Source organism: Lithobates pipiens, unplaced genomic scaffold (genome assembly GCF_037356315.1).
Source record: "Lithobates pipiens isolate NorthernLeopardFrog02 unplaced genomic scaffold, aLitPip1_a1.2 Scaffold_18, whole genome shotgun sequence".
Lineage (NCBI taxonomy): Eukaryota > Metazoa > Chordata > Amphibia > Anura > Ranidae > Lithobates > Lithobates pipiens.
This window is the reverse complement of record NW_027507758.1, coordinates 601,365,965-601,383,304: the sequence shown is the minus strand read 5'-3', so window position 1 is coordinate 601,383,304 and position 17,340 is coordinate 601,365,965. Positions and strand designations below refer to the sequence as shown.

General features: G+C 46.8%; 1 protein-coding gene across 1 annotated transcript in view; it reads right to left on the bottom strand.

The window, feature by feature from the left end:
• Positions 1-17,340, bottom strand: part of DNAJC27 (DnaJ heat shock protein family (Hsp40) member C27) — a 42,200-nt gene that overhangs the window by 16,974 nt on the left and 7,886 nt on the right. The window lies entirely within an intron of this gene.

Sequence of the window (17,340 nt, the reverse complement as noted above, 5' to 3'; positions counted from 1 at the left end):
GTAAACCCTGATGAGTTTACTTCTTCTTTGATTCCCTGCAAAGGTAAAGCATAATGGACTACTATGCATCGCATAGTAGTCCATTATGTGTCCCTAACCTGACACAGGAGCGAGCCAAGTCACCGTTGTCCCCTGTAGTCCGGCTCATCCATCTTCTCAGTGGGTCTCGGTGTTCCGCCGCTGTCATTCAGCGAAACCACGATGACGTCACTCCCGCGCATGCGCACGGGAGCCACCACTCGCGGCATATCGCCGTTGACAGCGGTGCCCGTCTTTCAGCAAATATCTCCTAAACCGTGTAGGTTTAGGAGATATTTCTTGAACCTACAGGTAAGCCTTAATCTAGGCTTACCTGTAGGTCAAAGTTGGTTGTAAGGGTTTACAACCACTTTAATGTGTAAATCGCTGGCAACAAAAGTGAGTACACCCCTAAATGAAAATGTCCAAATTGGGCCCAAAGTGTCAATATTTTGTGTGGCTACCATTATTTTCCAGTACTGCCCTAACCCTCTTGGGCATGGACTTCACCAGAGCTTCACAGGTTGGCACTGGAGTCCTCTTCCACTCCTCCATGACGACATCACGGAACTGGTGGATGTTAGAGACCTTGCGCTCCTCCACCTTCCATTTGAGGATGCCCCACAGATGCTCAATTGTGTTTAGGTCTGGAGACATGCTTGGCCAGTCCATCACCTTTACTCTCAGCTTCTTTAGCAAGGCAGTGATCATCTTGGAGGTGTGTTTGGAGTAATTATGTTGAAATACTGCCCTGCGGCCCAGTCTCCGAGTGGAGGGGACCATGCTCTGCTTCAGTATGTCACAGTACATGTTGGCATTCATGGTTCCCCCAATGAACTGTAGCTCCCCAGTGCCGGCAGCAGTCATGCAGCCCGAGACCATGACACTCCCATCACCATGCTTGACTGTAAGACAAACTTGTCTTTGTACTCCTCACCTGGTTGCCGCCACACACGTTTGACACCATCTGAACCAAATAAGTTCATATTGGTCTCATCGGACCACAGGACATGGTTCCAGTAATCCATGCCCTCTTCAGAAAACTGTTGGTGGGCTCTCTCGTGCATCATCTTTAGAAGAGGCTTTCTTCTGGGACGACAGCCATGCAGACCAATTTGATGCAGTGTGCGGCGTATGGTGTGAGCACTGACAGGCTGACCTCCCACCCCTTCAACCTCTGCAGCAATGCTGGCAGCACTCGTAGCAACCTCTGGATATGATGTTGAGCAAGTGCACTCAACTTCTTTGGTCGACCATGGCTAGGCCTGTTCCGAGTGGAACATTTGGACATTTTCACTTATTGGTGTACTCACTTTTGTTGCCAGCGGTTTAGACATTAACTACTTCAATACTGGGCACTTATACACCTTCCTGCCCAGACCAATTTTCAGCTTTCAGCGCTGTCGCACTTTAAATGACAATTGTGCGTGTCGTGCTACACTGTACCCAAACTACATTTCTATCATTTTGTTCCCACAAATAGAGCTTTCTTTTGGTGGCATTTGATCAACTCTGAAGTTTTTATTTTCTGCTAAACCAAAAAAAAGACAGAAAATTTTGAAAAAAAAAATGTTTTTTTTATTTTCAGTTACAAAACTTTGTAAATAAGTATGTTTACTCCTTCACTGATAAGGCGGCACCGATGATGTGGCACTAATATATGGCATGGATAGGCAGCACTAATGTACTGTAACATATGGTACTGATGGATGCCAGTGCCAAACAATGCCTGCCAATCAGTGATGCCCATTGTGGGCACTGATTGGCATCCCTGGTGGTCTAGGATGGCCTATCTGGTGGTGGGCATCCCTGGTGGTCTAGAGTGGCATACCTGGTGGGCATCCTCGAGGGGAGCTGCGATCAGCAAAGACCTCCCCCTGTCAGAGGAGCAACCGATCGGCTCTCCTCTATTCGCGTCTACTCGCATCTGACAGACGCGAGTGAGGAAAAGCTGATCACCGGCTCTTCCCGTTTACATCGTGATTGGACACGGCTGATCACGTGGTAAAGAGTCTCCGCCAGAGACTCTTTACCTAGATCGGAGTTGCAGTGTGTCAGACTGACACACCGCAACAACGATCGCTGCGATGCGCGCCCACGGCTTAATATCCTGAAGACATCACAGGATGTCTGGTCAGGTTATTTAAACCCCTTTGCCACCGTCATTTTGCTATATGGGAGGCGGCAAGTGGTTAATGGCTGTGTGTTGCGTTATTTTGAGGGGACAGCAAGTTAACACTGTTATACAAGCTGTACACTCACTACTTAATATTTTAGCAAAGTGTAATTTCTTCAGTGTCGTCACATGAAAAGATAAAATATTTACCAAAAAAAAAAAGTGTGAGGGGTGTACTCACTTTTGTGAGATGCTGTATATTTTGCAGCTTGTAAGTGGTTTACCGGGGTTAAGGCTGAAGTTATCAACTATAACCCCTCAGTATTTTTTTTTTTTTAGCCGGTGACTGGCTTTCGCATGAAAGTGCTCCGAGAGTGCCACATACTATTAATCATTTTGGAAAAGAAATGGACTTTGGAGGCACATAAAAATTATAACAAATTGAGACCAGACCAGAGAACTATTTTAAGGGTTCTTCTGTGTTGAAAAGGCTGAGAAAGGCTGTTCTAGATTAATGTGTATGTGTATACAAGTTTTGAACTATTAAAATTTGTTATAATTTTTATGTGCCTCCAAATTCCATTTCTTCTTCTACTTTCCATAGAGGTGACCAGAAGGTCTCTGATCCACCTCTATGATCTTGGAGGACCAGAGTGACGTTGTGACTTCACTTACGGTCTGGTGCGAAAGTAAACTTTTTGTAGCTTAAGCGATTACCGACCACCTGCCGTCATACTGCGCTAGGTGGCTCATTCCTGCAAATTCGCCGTAGCTGTACGTCGGTCGCTTTTTTGGGCGCACGAGTGCTCCTATTGCCCAGCGTGGGGAGCCAATCAGTAGGTCCAGCGGACTCTGTCTGCCGGACACCCGCAATCGTTCCCTGCAGTGACAGAACAGGGATCTGCCTGTGTAAATAAGGTAAATCTCTGTTCTGACAGGGGAGATCACACAGATCCTGTCTGTTGTGTTCCGCCAGACAGCTCAACCCCCATGCAGTTAGAACACACCTGAGGGTGTTTCGTCAGGTTTCGTTAGGCAACCTGTCAGAATGTGTAAAGTTAGTGATGTTCCATCGCGGCCACCTTGCTACACCCCGCACTCCTCCATAATTTAACCCCTTTGAGCGCCCCTGATGTTAACCGCTTCCCTGCCAGTGTCATTAGTACAATACCAGTGCATATTATTGTGATTTTTTTTACCAAAAATATGTAGCAGAATACATATCCGCCTAAACGAATGAAGAAATTATTATTTTTTTCACTTCTTTTGGAAATGTTTTATAGCTCAAAGTGAATTTTTTTTTTTTCAAATTTGTTGCTTTTTTTGCTTACAGCGCAAAAAATGCAAATGCAGAGGTGATCAAATACCTGCAGGAAACTCATTTCCTACTGACATCCCCAGAACTACATCTCTCAAAAGCCCATTCCTTACACAGTGTGTAAGAAGCTGCAGGGAAAGAAATCAATGTACGCATATGGAGAGAGAGAGAGAGGTGGGCAGAGTTCAAGAAGAACCATTTGTGGGGTGGGGAGGAGACATCAATTTTATTTGGGTACAGCGTCACACAACCGTGCAATTGTCAGTTAAAGTGACGCAGTGCCAGTTCGTAGTTTCTGGACATCCCATGACCATGCACAATTTTAAAGTGTAACATGTTAGGTATCTATTTACTCGGTGTAACATCTTTCACATTATACAAAATCGAGTTATATATTGTGTGTTTTCTTTTGCATCAACATTCTTAAAAGGTGTATTTTTCAAAAAAATTGCATTTGAAAGACCCCTGCGAAAATACAGTGTGCCGTAAAATACTGCAATGATCGCCATTTTATTCGCTAGGTTCTCTGCTAAAAAAATATATAATATTTGTGGGTTCTAAGTAATTGATCTGCCCAGTAACACACCTCATGTATTAGAGCGCCCTCACCCTGGATAAAGGAGCACAGGGGGCACCTCTGGAGAGCATCATTGTCAGTCTGGAGGGGGGGGGGTGTGTTTGATGTATTAGCTGGTTTAGATACACTTACAAATTGAAGCCAAACTCCATCTAACACTTTATAATCAGTTACAGGAAACATTTTGGGAAAATTGTTTAAATTAATCAAAGCTGATCGTTATAAGCACCCCCGCCAGCGTTAAATAGTTTGTCTCTTTCATGTAACGGGTACATTCTGCTGGAGAGCTTGTTTGAAAAGTAACAGACTTACTGGCTGTATCAACAGATGAAATTATGAGAGATTTTCCTCAAAATTCTACAACCAATACCCCATAATGACAACGTGAAAGAAGTTTGTTTGAAATCTTTTTCAATCTCAAATTTATTAAAAATAAAATAAAAACAAGAAAAAAAATCCCATGTACATAAATTGTGTTTATGTACAAAAAGTATTTTTGAGTATGATACTACAAGCTCTGCACACCTATTTTGGGCAGTTTCTCCCATTCTTCTTTACAAGACCTCTCGAGCACCATTAGGTTGGATGGGGAGCGTTGGTGCACAGCCATTTTCAGGTTTCTCCAGAGATGTTCAATCGGGTTCAAGTCTGGGCTCTAGCTGGGCCACTCGAGGACATTCACAGAGTTGTACCATAGCCACTCCTTTGTTATCTTGGCTGTGTGCTTAGTGTTGTTGCCCCAGTCTGAGGTCCAAAGAGCTCTGGAGCAGGTTTTCATCAAGGATGTCCCTGTACATTGCTACATTCATCTTTCCCTCGAACCTGACTAGTCTCCCACTTCCTGCCACTGAAAAACATCCCCACAGCATGATGCTGCCACCACCATGCTTCACTGTAGGGATGGTGGTATTGGCCAGGTGATGAGCAGTGCCTGGTTTTCTTCAAACATGACGCTTGCCATTCAGGCCAAAGAGTTCAATCTTTGTTTCATTAGACCAGAGAATTTTGTTTCTTGTGGTCCGAGAGTCCTTCAAACTCCAGGTGGGCCGTCATGTGCCTTTTACTGAGGAGTGGCTTCTGTCTGGCCACTCTACCATACAGGCCTGATTGGTGGAGTGCTGCAGAGATGGTCGTTCTTCTGGAAGGTTCAACTTTCTGCAAAGAGAAACGCTTGAGTTTTCTCAGAGGGACCATCAGGTTCTTGGTCACCTCCCTAAGGCCCTTCTCCCCCGATTGCTTAGTTTGGTGGGCGGCCCGCTCTAGGAGAAGTCCTGGTGGTTCCAAACTTCTTCCATTTACGGGTGAGAGGCCACTGTGCTCATTGGGACCTTCAATGTTGCAGAATTTTTCCTGTATCCTTCCCGAGATCTGTGCCTCCATACAATCCTGTCTCGAAGGTCTACAGACAATTCCTTGGACTTCATGGCCTGGTTTGTGCTCTGCTAACTGTGGGACCTTATATAGCCTTTCCAAATCATGTCCAATCAACTGAACTTACCACAGGTGGACTTCAATCAAGTTGCAGAAACATCTCAAGGATGATCAGTGGAAACAGGAGGCACCTGAGCTCAGTTTTGTGTGTCATGGCAAAAGCTGTGAATACTTATGTACATGGGATTTTTAATAAATTTGCAAAGATTTCAAACAAACGTCTTTCACGTTGTCATGATGGGGTATTGTTTGTAGAATTTTAAAGGAAAACAACGAATTGAATCCATTTTGGAATAAGGATGCAACATAAAATGTGGAAAAAGTGAAGTGCTGTGAATATTTTCCGGATGGCACTGTAACAGCCAGTACAAATGTGACAGCCACATTAATAGTGATCTGTAAGTAACTTTAACTCTCTCGCTGAAAAGATTTATTAGCTGAAAACATGAGGGTTTCCCTTTCCTAGGAAATGTATAGCCTTAGGATGAAAGCAGCATGAAAGCCTACAATTAAATAATTCAGATAAAACATCCCGCTCTGTAAATAATGCAGATGATGAACAAAAGTTTCAGTAAATGGAAAGAGTTTAATCTTGGCACAGTGGATGCCATTCCTGCTAAAAAGCAATGATATGAATAATACATAGAGAAATCAGAGATTTATCACTAATCATTACAGATCCAATACGGTTTATCAGATGGATGACACAGAGGTCAGACACTAGAGGGCACTCAAGGCTTAGACTCTAGGCCAGGGTTTCTCAACTAGGGTTCCTCCAAAGGATTCTTAGGGGTTTCTTGAGTAATGAGCAATTTCTGCCTCTCAGATAAGTTCCCACTGACACTATGGATCCTTTTAGCTATCTGTAAGGGGGGAATTCTTCCCAATGACCACAAGTGTAAGGAGAATTCTTCGCACTGATCATCACACTAACGTATCCTGAGTTGGTGATCTAGGAATTTTTTAGCAGGGGTTCCCCGAGACCAGAGAACTATTTCAAGGGTTCCTCTGTGTTGGAAAGGTTGTGAAAGGCTGTTGTAGAAGCTAAGGGGCATATAGGAAGTAGACACTCAGGACCTAGGTACCAGAGGGTGTTCAGACTGTACAAAAGAGTGCTTAGGATGTAGACATTAGATATAGATTTTTAAAATGTAAACAGGGCCAACTTCAAACGAATGCAATAATATAAGCCCGTGCTGCTCCGAAAATTAGTGAATACTAATAAATAATGAAAAAGTAACAAAGGGCACTAGCTGGTAGGGGTGCAACGGATCGTCACCGATCAGTGATCTGAATGGGTCACCCCGCTCGGATCGGCACATGCTGCGCTCCGCGGTCTCAGCCTTAGGAAAGGCCGCGGCATCGGCCTAGCTCTGAAGCGGCAGCCATCTTTCTACACCCAGGCTCTTTACACTGTGATCGCTCCGACGGAGAGATCACTTGTAAACAAACCGGCGTCATGTCATGGCGCCGATTCCTCTCTCCCCTCTCTGTACTAATCTGTACAGTGGAGGGGAGAGAGCGGATGGAAACAGCCATCCCTCCATACACTGAAGTACCCTGCCGTACCCAGGCTTCCGTACTCTGCCGTACCCAGCCTGCCCGTACCCTGCCAATATTACAGTGGGGGAGATTGTGGATATTACAGTGGGGACTATATGGTGGTACATATATATATATATATATATATATATATATATATATATATATATATCGTGAGTTTTTTGATCCGTTGCACCCCTACTAGCTGGACAATCTAATGATATGTGAAGCAAAGTGATAAAGTGAATGAAAAACAAATAAATTGATAAGTAAATAATTACATGAATAAATTAAAACATACAATATATGATCAAATTCATGCGATTAGGACGTGCAAAAATGATCAAGTGTCCAACCAATACAATGTGTAATAAATCATCATCAAAGTTCATTTCTCTGTGCGGTCACTCTGAATATAATTCTCCAACACCGTGATCCTAAAAAAGTGCTTCAATGCCCCAAAAAACCAAGTGCTCCACCCAAAGTGAGATATGAATTGCACTCACCAGATGTATCCGGCCAACAAGTGACCATGGAGCGTGGGTGAAGCGGCATTTCTATTAATCAATTCATAGGTCATTTACCCTTCCACCTTTTCTCCTCATATGGTATATGGAGGAATTTTTTAGTGTATGACCTATTTTGTATTGTCTTTCCTTTTTTTTTTTTTTATCTTACATACTTTGCAACACAATTTGCAACACAAGGGTAAATGATCTATGAATCGATTGAATCGGCATTTCTATTACCCACCCTCGATGGCCGGTGTTCTGGCAGATAGTGTCCTGCCATCATATAGTGTCCGCCCCTTACTGCGCATGCGCAGGAAAGGAGCAGAAGGAGTTTCGGAAAATCTCCGAAGCTGAACGGCGCCTGCGCCTTGAGTGGAGGTGGTGGCCCCACCATCCAAGCGGACATAGGGTTGGAAAACTTAGAGGGCCCCTCACAGGCTCGCTTCGCTCACCACGCTTCGGGCTCAGCCTTGCTGCGCTTGGCTCTTTTATATTCCAACTCTATGTCCACTTGGATGGTGGGGATAGAACCTGGACTCACGGCGCAGGCGCCGTTCATCTTCGGGTATTTTCAGAATCTGTGTGCTGTGTACTGCACATGCGCAGTACACAGCGGACACTATCTGATGGGGGACAGTATATGATAGGACACCGGATACATATAGTGAGCGCAATTCATATCTCACTTCGGGTGGAACACTTGTTTTTGGAGCATTTTTTTTAGGATCACGGTGTTGGAGAATTATTTTCGGAGTGACCACATAGAGAAATGTTGAACTTTAAATTGACGATAATTTATTACACATTGTATTGGCTGGAAATTTGATTATTGTGCACACTCTAATCCAGCCTTTTTCAACCTTTTCAACACAGAGGAACCCTTGAAATAGTTCTGCGGTTTCAGGGAACCCCTGCTAAAAATTAGAAATCTACAACTCATGATACATTAGGAAGAATGGTCCTTACACTTGTGGTCACTGGGAAGAATGACCTCCTTACAGATCGGTAAAAAGATCAATGGTGTGAGTGGGAACTTATCTGAGAGGCAGAAATTGCCCAATGCTGAAGGAACCCCTAGCAACCTCTGGAGGAACCCTGGTTGAGAATCACTGCTCCAATCGCATGAATTTGATCATATATTGGATGTTTTCATTTATTTATTCCTGTAATTATTTACATATCAATTTAGGTTATTTGTTCACTTAAGCTGGCCATACACCTATAGATTATCTGCAGATTTTCTATGGTTAGATGGAAAAAGTGGGAGATTCCTCCATCTATACAGTTTAGCAAACATGGAGAAATCTGTTGCACTTTTTACATCTAACCATAGAAAATCTGCAGATAATCTATAAGCGTATGGCCAGCTTTAAAGTGGTTGTAAACCCTTACAAACCACTTTGACCTACAGGTAAGCCTAGATTAAGGCTTACCTGTAGGTCCAAGAAATATCTCCCAAACCTATACGGTTTAGGAGATATTTGCCCGAAGACGGGCACCGCTATCTACAGGCGCATGCGCCGTAGACAGCGGCGCGCAGGCGCACTGAGCGGGGCATCTTCGATGACGGCAATGCCGCGAGTCTCGGCTCCCGTGCGCATGCGTGGGGGTGACGTCATCGCTGCTCCGGCGAATCACAGCGCCGGAGCAGCGAGACCCACGGAGACCCACCGAGAAGATGGACGCTCAGAACTACAGGGGACAGCGGTGACTTCGCTGGCTCCTGTGTCAGGTAAGTGACACATAATGGACTACTATGCGATGCATAGTAGTCCATTATGCTTTGCCTTTACAGGGAATGAAAGAGGAAGTAAACTCATCAGGGTTTACTTCCTCTTTAAACAGGTAAGTTTTTATTTATCACCATTAAATAAATGAAACAAACATTGGTACAATACAACAGCGCATTGCACATCCCAACATAACATAGTGTTCAGTGTACAATCGGTTAAACAGACTTATAATTTAGCTGATGATGGTCAAAAGGTATGGGAGAGGAAATAAGGGAAAAGGGAAAAAGAAGGGGAAGAGGAAAAAAGGGGGGGGGGGGGGGGAAGGGGGGAAAAAGAGCAGAAGTCAAATCTCCAGAAATAGTTCATAGTGACAAACAATTCACATCAGTACCGCATTTAGCCCACAGCATTCAGTAATGATCAAGTAAATACCGGAGAACATCCTGAGACCCGCAACCACCCATCCCGCTAGTTACCCATCTACACTCCCACCCAAGACCCCCAAATCTTATCAAATTTGGATGGGCATTTACGACTCATGTATGTCAACTTGTATAGTGGAAGAGCGGAGTCAATCAGCCCTTTCCATTGTGAAATCCCAGGGGGGTCCGCCTTCTTCCAGTTAAGGAGAATAGTCTTCCTGGCATAAAATGCCGCATAAAATACAAACAATTGTCTATGTGTACCCACCACTACTTTGTCACATACCCCCAACAGCAAGACCACAGGGTCCAGCCCCACCGAGAGGCCCCCCACCGAATTCAGCACCCCCACCACCCCCCTCCAGAAGGTCTGAATAGCTGGGCATTCCCACACCACATGCAGAAATGTCCCAACCTCCACACCACATTTCGGACATCGATCTGAGCTTAGTGGGTATATTCTCGAGAGTCTCTGTGGAGTGTAGTATGCCCTATGAAGAAACTTCAGTTGAATAAATCTGTCGCGCGCAGAGATCATCCGGGGAATGTAATTCTGAATGCCCTCCTGCCAGTCCTCCTCATCCAGTGATGGGAGATCAGACCTCCATTTGCTAAAAAGCGCAGACTCCGTCTCGGGTTCCGAAATGGAGAGCCTAAGGTACAGGGAGGAGAGGACCCGATCCGCATATTTGGCTATGAGAAACTTTTCAATTTGGTTCGAGCAGACCGAGATTTGGGCAGGGAATTGGGCCCGCGCCGCATGGCGCAGCTGCAGGTATCTAAAAAACATCTTATTCGGCAGCCCAAACTCCCTCTTGAGAATGTCAAAGTTTAGGAGGACCCCCCTAGGCATAATCTGCTGTATGGTCGTGATGCCGTATCTGGCCCACAGGGCCGGATCCGGGATAGATTTGAAATGGCTCAATTGCGGATTGCCCCACAGCGGCGTATGGGGTGAAACCTCCAAAGGACCATTAAGTTTCCTCGCCACCTGCATCCACACACGCACCGTCGTCGCCATATTCGACGTGACCATAGGGTGAGCTTTAGGGCCCCTAAATACCAAATTACTAAGCGCAGCATAGGACCCCAGGATGGCCGCCTCTAGGTTAACCGACGGATTGGATCTCGATTGTACGAACCACCACCGCACTGTCACCAGTACCGCTGCCCAATAGTATTGTTTCAGGCATGGTAAGGCCAGGCCCCCAGCCGAGAGAGGCCGCTGGAGGGCCAGCCTCCCCACCCTGGGCACCGCTCCAGCCCAGATAAACGTATTGATCACCCGGTCTGCCCTGAGGAAAAAGGAATTCGGGATCGGGGTAGGGGCGTTCCGAAAGACATATAAAAACTTTGGCAAAAAGGTCATCTTCAAGAGGTTAATTCTACCCACCGGTGACAAGGGCAAAGACTTCCACATCTGGCACTTAACAGTCAGGTCGTCTAAAATAGGGTACACGTTGTCAGCTAGATAGAGCTTAGGATCTCCTCGCACCAGAATCCCCAAGTAACGGAACCCCTGAACGAATTTCAGTGGCGTCGGCGTAACTTCAGCACGAGGATCCTGGGGGAGTGAGAACAACAAGGATTTATCCCAATTAATTCTAATTCCCGAGAAGGAAGCGAATTCCTCCATCATACCCAAGGCCCTCTGCAAGGAGACAGACGCATCAGGTAGGTAAAGAAGTGCATCGTCCGCATACAGCGAAATTTTTTCTTCAAGGGGACCCACTCGCAGCCCCTCCAATGCCTCCGATGCCCGTAAAAGAATGGCCAGGGGCTCTATGGCTAGTGCAAAGAGGCCAGGGGACAAAGGGCACCCCTGTCTCGTACCTCTACCCAACGCGAACTCCTCCGATACCGCACCGTTGGTTCGGACTCTGGCCACGGGGTGATTATAAAGCAGCCGAATCCAGGAAATAAATTTAGGGCCAAAGCGGAAGCGCTCCAAAACTCCCCAGAGAAATTGCCATTCGACAGAGTCGAACGCTTTTTCTGCGTCGAGCGATGCAACCACTCCCTGTCCTTGTCCCACCCTAGCCCTGGAAACGTGGGTATAGAGGCGCCTAATGTTAATGTCAGTGCCCTTGCCCGGCATAAAGCCCGTTTGATCACCATGAACCAGGGTCAGAATAACAGAGTTAAGCCGATTTGCCAAAATTTTTGCCACTACCTTCGCATCGACATTAAGCAGAGAAATTGGGCGATAGGAGGAACAGTACTCAGGGTCCTTATTCGGTTTAGGGATAACGACTATCACCGCCTCGGACATCGTGGGGGGCAGACTCCCTTCAGTTAGCATAGTGCGGAGTAGGGCATGAAATCGCGGCGCAAGTGTATCAGCGTGCGTTTTGTAGAACTCTGCCGGTAGGCCATCCGGGCCCGGCGTTTTTGAGCTCTTGAGGGAGACAATAGCCGCCTGAACCTCCTCAAGAGAGATCGGGCCCTCCAGGCGGGTACGGTCCCCATCAGAGAGCTGCGGGAAGTCAACCCGGTCCAAAAAGTGACCAAGTGCTTCCAGAGTAAAAACCTCCTTAGGAGCATAGAGGGCCTTATAAAATCGTACAAATCGGTCGTTAATTTGAGAGGGGTCTGATATCACCTCATCATGTTCTCCTCTGATCCTGGCGATATGCGCCACAGAGGCCCTCTCCCTAGCCAACCAGGCCAAAAGTCTGCCCGTCTTTTCCCCCTGCTCAAAAATGCGTTGCGATTGGGCCAACAAGATTTTTCTACTACCCTCTGTCCTGAGCAAAGCAATCTCCCTGTGTATCGACTGCAAGGCCGAATAAGAGGCTTCACCACCCCCCTGCGTGTACGCTCTCTCAAGCTCCTGCGCCCTCCTCTCCGCCTCCTCCAGCGCCAGCCTAGAATGTTTCCTGGCCTTGGAAATGGCAGTCTGATATTGACCCCTAGCATAGGCCTTAAAAGCGTCCCAGAGCACCGTGGACGTCGCGGTGCCAGCATTTACCCCCCAGTAAACCCCCAATTCCCCCTCAACCTCCGGGGCAACCCGCTCGTCCGTCACCCAATACCCGGAAAGCCGCCACATGGCGGGGCCCAAAGTGGGGCCCACCTCCAGCCGCAGCAGCATGGGAGCGTGGTCTGAAATACCCCTAGGCAGGACCTCCACACCAACCGTGCGGGGCAGTAGCAGAGCGTCAGCCAGCAGCAGATCAATCCTTGAAAAGGAAGCATAAGTGGCAGAGTGGCATGTGTATTGCTTGTCAGTAGGATGTTTCCACCGCCAGATATCAGTGAGCCCGTAGAGATCCATCCAGGTCATAAGCGGGGAGCTCTGACCCACCCCCCCCCGAAACCTATCTATTGAGGGGTTCGGGGTCATATTAAAGTCACCCGCCATCAAAACAGCAGCACCTGGGTACAGTGCCATGATAGGGGTCAATTTGTTAAGGAGCTCCATGGTAGCCGGCGGGGGAACATAAACTCCCATCAGCAGCATCTCCAATCCATTACAGATGGCATGGATCACCACATACCTGCCACCCGGGTCCAAATGGAGATCCAATAGGTTAAATTGAAGAGACCTGTGCACCAGAACACTGACCCCCCTAGCATACACAGAGTAAGTAGAATGATAATATGCCCCAACCCAGGGTTTCTTAAGGGCCAGCGTCCTTCCACCCGCCAGATGAGTCTCCTGCAGTATACAAATCTGTGGAGAGTATCGCTTAAGATACGTGAAAACCAGGGAACGCTTGAGCCTCGAATTAAGGCCTCGCACGTTCCAGGATAGAATGGTTAAAGGAGCCATAGACTCATCTCACAGAAGTGGACACAGCCTCCCAGAAACCACAACCCAGCACCCAGGAGATCCCCCAACAGCCCGTAAATCCAAGCCCCCCCACCCCCCCCCCCCCCCCAGAGAACCCCCCCCCTCCACATCAGTAAATAGACATTTCCAAAATTCCTCCCCTGACACATCAAAACTATACCAAGAATCATACCTCAGCAGCACAGAAATATACAGTGAATAATACTTACAAAAGAATGTCCTGAACACAATACCCGAAATCCCCCCCCTCCCACCCCCCACCCCGACACCACCCCCCAAACTTCGGTGTGCCCTAACCCCAAACCAAACCGCCCTGGTAGCAACCATGGGGGTGCATGAAAAGATGAGCACCATGAGTGCAACCGTCTGAGCACCGCAAGTCCAGCCCAGTCCGTTTGTCGGATAAGAGGGCCCTGCAGAGGCATGATAGACTAGATTCAGTTCACCCGGCCGTAGCCGGGGGCAGATTCTTGAAAAAAAAAAAAAAAAAAAAAAAAAAAACTGTTGCAAAACAAAAAGGGAGCATATCGCCACCAACAAAGGGAAGTCATAGTCAGAGTAGGCTCAGGCACAGTAGAGATAGTCAAACTGGAAACAAAGTGGTAAAAACACCGCCGCCATTGCCACTAAGCGGATCTCAAACCGGCCCATGCCTATCGAGTCCGGCTAGGGCTTCGTTCAAATTAGATGTAGGGTCCATGTGGAAGGCAAACAAACAAACAGCACCCTAGGGGCAGCTCACCGATCATCCCTGTTTCTTGGCAAGGTTTCCAACCAGTGCGCAGCATCTTCCGGCGATGTGAAAAAACGAACCGTCTCACCATCTTGTACACGAAGTCGGGCCGGGAACAACATACTGTATTTAATTCGTCTATTGCGGAGGTTCAGCTTTACCTGGTCAAATGATCGGCGTAGCTTCTGGGTGTCAATGGAGTAATCCGGGAAGATCATCAATCGCGCCCCCTCATAGGTAAGAGCCTCCACCTTGCGGGCCTCCCGCAGCACCAAATCACGGTCCCTAAAGTGGAGAAGGCGAAGAATGAAGGTTCGTGGAGGAGCCCCCGGAATGGTCCGGGCAGCAGGCATTCTGTGTGCCCTCTCCACCGTGAAGAAATTTGAAAAGGGTGCCTGGGGCAGGAGCTTGCGGAGCAGGTTCTCCGTGAAGGTGTGGGGATCCGCTCCTTCCGCCCCCTCAGGTAGTCCCACAATGCGAAGGTTATTCCTTCGATTCCTGTTCTCAGAATCTTCCGCCCTACTTTCCAGTATCCTCACCCTGGTTTGCAACGTTCGGAGTGTCCCGGAGTGATCTCGCAGAGCGTCCTCAGAGTCGCCCAGCCGCCTCTCCGCCTCAGTCAACCGGGTGCGGAACGAATCCATATCCCTTCGGACAAGGCTGATATCTAGCTGCACCGATTCAATCTTCCCCGTCAGGGTAGATTGGCAGGTGGTGATAGCCTGCATCAATGCCGCGAAATTCGACTGCTCCGAGAGTGCCGGGTCCGGATCTTCCGACGGGGACGCCATGCGGGCCGCAGGCTTCGGGTCCGGAGATAGGCCGGAGTTAGGCCGCGGCTTAGATTTGGCCGATGCGGGGGTCCTACGGCAACCGGAGCTACCCCTACCCTTGGTCATCCCCTCCCGGGACCGTGTGCACAAGGGTAAGCTGCTCCACGAGCGGTATCTGCAGGGCTAGGAGTTAATTACAGCGGATGGTCAGCGGAGCTCTCAGCAAGTGCGTCCGCTCAGTCGGCCATCTTGGACACGCCCGAGGGTTTACTTCCTCTTTAATCACTTTGGTTCACTGATGAAATGAACGGTCCGCATGTGCAAAAGGGGCCTTTAACCACTTCAGCACCCGGAAGAATGTATCCCCTTCCTTATTGACCAGAGCACTTTTTGTAATTCGGCACTGCGCCGCTTTAACTGACAATTTAGCGTTCGCGCAACGTGGCTACCAAACAAAATTGACGTCCTTTTTTTCCCCCACAAAAATGCATTCATTTTTAAATTTTGCTATAATAAATATCCCCCAAAAATATATAAATGAAAGTTTTTCCTCAGTTTAGGCCGATAGGTATTCTACATTTTTATATTTTTTTTACCAAAAATAAGCGCAATAAGCGAAAAGTTATAGCGTTTACAAAATAGGGGATAGTTTTATGGCATTCTTATCTATTTTTTTTATAAAATGGCGGTGATCAACGATTTTTATCGTGACTGTGACATTATGGCGGACACATTGGACATTTTTGGGACCATTGTCATTTATACAGCAATCAGTGCTATACAAATGCACCGATTCCTGTGTAAATGACACTGGTAGTCAAGGGGTTAACCACTAGGTGGCAGGGTAAGGGTTAAGTGTGTCCTGGGGCATGTTTCTAACTGTGGGGGGGGGCGTGGCTAAGTGTGACACGTCACTGATCTCTCCTCCGATCACAGGGAGCAGAGTTCAGTGACACTGTCACTAGGCAGAAGGGGGAGATGCTTGTTTACATTCGCATCTCCCCGCTCTTCCTCCCCGTGAGGCGATCGTGGGTATCCCCACAGCGATCGAGTCCGTAAGGATCCGCGACCCGACTCACGGAGCTTGCCATGCCTTTAAGAGGTGGCCTGCTGGCCGCCTCTTAAAGGGCAACGTACAGGTACATGATTCTGCCTGTACGAGCCCTTCTGCCGACGTATATCGGCATGAGGCGGTCGGAAATCGTAAAAAAAACAACAAAAAACCGTAAGGATCTGTGACCCGACTCACGGAGCTTGCCATGCCTTTAAGAGGTGGCCTGCTGGCCGCCTCTTAAAGGGCAACGCACAGGTACATGATTCTGCCTATACGAACCCTTCTGCCGACGTATATCGGCACGAGGCGGTCGGAAATCGTAAAAAAAACAAACAAAAAAACAAAACCATAAATCCCCTATTTGGTAGACGCGATAACTTTTGCGTGTACCAACATATGTTTATTGGGATTTTTTTTACAAAAAATATGTAGCAGAATACATATTGTTCTAAATTGATGAAGAAATTTGATTGTTTTACTTTTTTTTTTGAGAACATTTTATAGCAGAAAGTAAAAAAAAAATTTTTTTTTTTTATTCAAAATTGTCTTTTTTGCTTATAGCGCAAAAAATAAAAACCGCAAAAGGTGATCAAAATACCAAAAGAAAGCTCTATTTGTGGGGGGAAAAGGACATACATTTTATTTGGGTACAGTGTCACATGACCACGCCATTGTCAGTTAAAGTACCGCAGTGCCGTATCGCAAAAAAATATCCTGGTCAGGAAGGGGGTAAAACCTCCCGGGGGACAGAAGTGGTTAAACTTAACAAAAAAAATGTAAATGGAATTAAATATTATTAATAATAGTATTATTACTACTTCTACGAAAAATATTAATACCACCCTCTATAAACACAAGCAATTTCTTTATCTATAACTTGAGAGGAATATTTCAGTAACAGAAGAATAGGATTGTGTTTTAGTGTGGTGGTGAATGTGTCAGGACAAGTCGGTGTACACAGCAGCCGGAAACTATTCAATAACCGCGTATACCAGGCGTCAGGGGGCAGAGGAATACCCGACACCGTCCTCCCCGACACCCCCCACCACCACATTCCAGGTTGTAAAAACTACGACATACCAGGATACCATCACCAAGCCTGTTATGTCCGATTATCTGATGCACAAAACAATATACAACTTTTACAACACATTTTTTAATGAAAATATAAACAATTCCACACATTTATCACACTAGCCTAAGCAATCTGTACACTGGTTATCTTATGACAAAAGGGACAGCTCCCTACAAATCCAAATCCTTCTGCCCTTAAAAAACGATCCTTGTATGGAGGGCACTGATAATCGGTACCTGT